Raw genomic sequence first — 4,044 nt, 5'->3', positions numbered from 1 at the left:
CTTGGGACGCGTGTGGACGTACTTGTGGATTTCTTTGAGACCCAAAAATTCGGTCCAATCTCATTGATTACTATTGAGAATAGCCCACATTGTTCAATTTTATTAATGCGGAGTGCATTTTTATTTAAGTTTTGCTTTTGGTTTAATGAAACTGACGTATATACTTGAAAACTGATGGAAAGTGATAGGATATTTCATTAATATTTGAATGACACATCACACAGTTCCACTTTGCTTCGCGAATAAGGAACCGAGAAATCAACAATTCCTGCATAAACGACTTGTTCTTGAATCGAGTATATAGGCGGCTTCGACGCAGTTGTCGTATCCGTCTATACTTTTTCATATGTCTGCAAGATCATAATTGAAGGAAACGTCGTTTAAAATTCAAGAAATTTTCTAATTCTTACACAAACGACAATGGCTTGTCCATTTGTAATCGTTGTAAGTCAAGAAGAATTTGCGGTGTTAAATGATACTAGTATAAAGCGACAATGAACGTTGTTAAAAATCGACAACGGCTACAATATTTGGCATGAATATATTGTTGTATCCATGTTTGATAATCAATTGAGTAATCGTCAAAGATTATTCATACCTGGAAAACGGGTTTGTTCGGGTCGGGTCAATCTCCCATTCAACAATTGTTATAATATGTAGTCGAAACGACGATTTTTTAATTATTTAAAACCCAATCATTTAAGTTACGCGTTGTCTTTGATAAAGGGCGGTAGACGAAACGATGATTTTTAATTATTTAAAACGAAATCATTTAATTAGCGGTTTTTTTTTCAAAAAAGGGTGGCATGGGAAAAGACGTAAGCTATCACCACACAAATAAAATCTTACTTAGATCATAAAATGAAACACAACCTTGATCAATGCCCCAAAAAAACTTACTTGAACAACCCTTCGCAGCCCGCTTAGAGTGACAGTTGAACAATACCCCAAATCATTATGCTGCGATGCCAAATATCACTATTCGACGATAACCAAAAAATTGCCATTAAGTGATGTCATCAATCGACTTCCAGCAGAAGCCAAAAATCGCTATTTATCGATTAAAGCAAAAATACAAGCACGGACCGCAAGTCGTCGATGACAAATCTCTATAAACTCGTAACAAATCTGACGATGTTGAAATCGGGTCATGCAAAGAGGCATGACAACTAAACTAATAGCCCACACGAGATTCCTATCCAGCTGACAGCACAATCGCTTTCCCGCGATATCCACAACTGGCTATGCAGCGATTACGAAGTCTACTTACGCAGCTCCAAGCGATTGCGAGAAATCAAACAAACGTTTATTATCGCTTTATACTAGTATCGTTTAACACCGCAATTCGGTGTTGACTAACAGTTTACAAAGGCTGAGTATTACAGCACAAATTGCTTTCCGCGATTTATGCTACTCGCTATGCAGCGAATATGTAGTCGAATTACGCAATTCCAACCGATTGCCATAAATTTTGGATTTGTCATACATTATTCATTGATCATGTTGGTTGAGCAGTAGATCTTTTGGGTCATAAATAGTCGCACAAGTACTCGACGATGTGATTATCTTTTACTTCGTGAACCAGCAACAATCAAACCGACAGTTCCTTCATAAACCTGGACCCCCCCCCCCCCCCGAACCTAGAAAATTATGGTCGGTGAGGCAGACGAAGACAACTACATGACCAACAATGGCGAATCATGTGTATATTGTCTTCACATCGTCTCCATTTTCAATAAAATCCGTCTCTTTGAAGTCGTTATTTGCGATTTGTGTTGTGTACTATGTAATGTAATTTCCATATCGTTCATTGCAATGTCCTTATTCATTTCAGTAGAACATCCACCGACGAAGCTGGGCGAAAACTTAGTCAATCACTCGTGGACGACATCAAACGAATGCGCAATGAATTCTCAGAATGCAACATGATCAGTAATTTTGTTCGTATGAAACTAGTAGGAGTTGTCTATATACGTAAGCCATGTGTACGTGCGTTAACAACACCATATTTGCTTCATACAGACTATATCCGATTTCGTTAGTTATATTAAAAGCAACGCACCAAGACAGACTGTAAGCATCGTCAGCCCGTACTTCATGGTATATCGGTTGTATTTTACGTTGCTTTTGGTTATTGATTAAGTTCGATTGATTCGTATGTTAACATTGCTGTTAGCAATGTTTCGGTATGTAGACGATCTTACGCCGTTTGCCATACTCCAGTGGATTTAAAGACGGCCTACCTTATTGGGTTAACGATAATCATTGCAGAGACCTTTTGTCAAGTGAAAAGGTAAGCAAACAAACCTAGAATGCAAGGTTACAACATGACAGTGCTAACAACATTTTTTTGATCCATTTGCAGATATTGATTCCTACACTCTGGCAATCAGAAAAACATTGGGTCTTATACATGATGGATTTACACGAAAAACAACTTTGGTGTTACAATTCTTTGAAAGTTGACAGTGGTTTATGGCTAAACATTTCCCATCTCGTAAGATTCCATCTATATGAGTATCGTGTCCTGTACTGGGGTCATGAATTTACTTTGGGTCGCATTATTCTCAGATCGGTTTCGTCAAAGCCATTTTGGGAGTCGATGTTAGCAAGTGGATCTATCGCACGACATACCATGATCCATTACAAGATAATGACATTGATTGCAACGTATTTGTAATGAAGTACATTGAAGTGATATACAATGGTGCAGAACCCTGTTTCGACGTTGTATGCCATTTCTTGTCCTATGTTATTAGTGATTAAATGCATGTCTATTGGTTCCACATTACAATTTGTTTTTGCAGGTTGATATACCTGGATTCCGTGAAGAACTCTGCCAAATATTGACGTCCTTCCTAATTGTGGAGGCGAAACTAGCAGAGCCGCCGCGAGGATGTAAAAGGCAGCGACCAACGGTGCCCAACATGCATGATTGACAGTCGCAGAATTAGATAGCGATGTATGCAATGAACGAAGCCTTGTAATGTTCGAAATGATAATAGTCAACATCGTTATGAAATGTTTGATGTGTAAACATCGCCTTATTGCTGACACACACAGAATGAAAATCGTAGAAGAGACTCGAGATAAATGCGGTGAACAAGAGCCAAAAATGTCTTTTTCGTAATTACAAATAGTACACAGCGATAAGACGGGTTTGCTGTTCAGAAATGGTGGTCTAACGTGAGCTTCACTACTACTACCATGAAATGTTGTGTAAGAATTTGTAAATTTTTTTAATTTCAAACGACTATTTACTTTAATTATGATATTGCATACATATGAAAAAAGTCTACATGGATACAACAACCGCGTTGAAGCGCCTATACACTCGATTCAATAACAAGTCGCTTTTGCAGGAATTGTTGGTTTGTCGGTTCCTTATTCGCGAAGCAAAATAGAACACATCCTTAACCTGTGCGATGTGTCATTCAAATATTAATGAAACGTCCTATCACCCTCCATCAATTTTCAAACTAATACGACAATTTTAATAAACAAAGAGCAAATCTCACATAAAATACCCTCCGCATTAATGAATTTGAACAATGGCATGTCAGACAGCCATTCTCAAAACTAATCAATGCGATGGGACCTGGTAGTTCAAATCACGGTAGCACGTAGCGGGTGGGTTTTATTGTAGAAATATTTTTTGGTCTTATATAAAACCACAACTTTGTTCAGAGCGAACATTACGTGCCTTTGTTACTAGGAATCGCGGTAATCCATTTCTGCACTTTTCGTTCACGGAAAGCGAGCTATACAACGATTTCAGAACAACAACAAAATATCTTTCGCTGTACAGTATTTTAAATTACCGAAGACCAACATTACCAAGATTGGTTAAGCGCATACAACACAAAACTATGTCTCTATACGATTTAGTTTTCTTAGATGTAGCACTACAACGATTTACAAGAGTGTGTTGTAATGTTCAAATTATATTTCAACGAAGACAGATTTACAATATTTGTAGTCCTACAAAATTTGCCTACCAGAAGATGAACCCCCGTCAACGGAACCGGGTTAGATGAACCCCCT

The sequence above is a fragment of the Nuphar pumila genome, chromosome 12 (genome assembly GCF_984573655.1).
Source record: "Nuphar pumila chromosome 12, dmNupPumi1.hap1.1, whole genome shotgun sequence".
NCBI classification, from domain to species: domain Eukaryota; kingdom Viridiplantae; phylum Streptophyta; class Magnoliopsida; order Nymphaeales; family Nymphaeaceae; genus Nuphar; species Nuphar pumila.
This window is presented reverse-complemented; position numbering follows the sequence as displayed.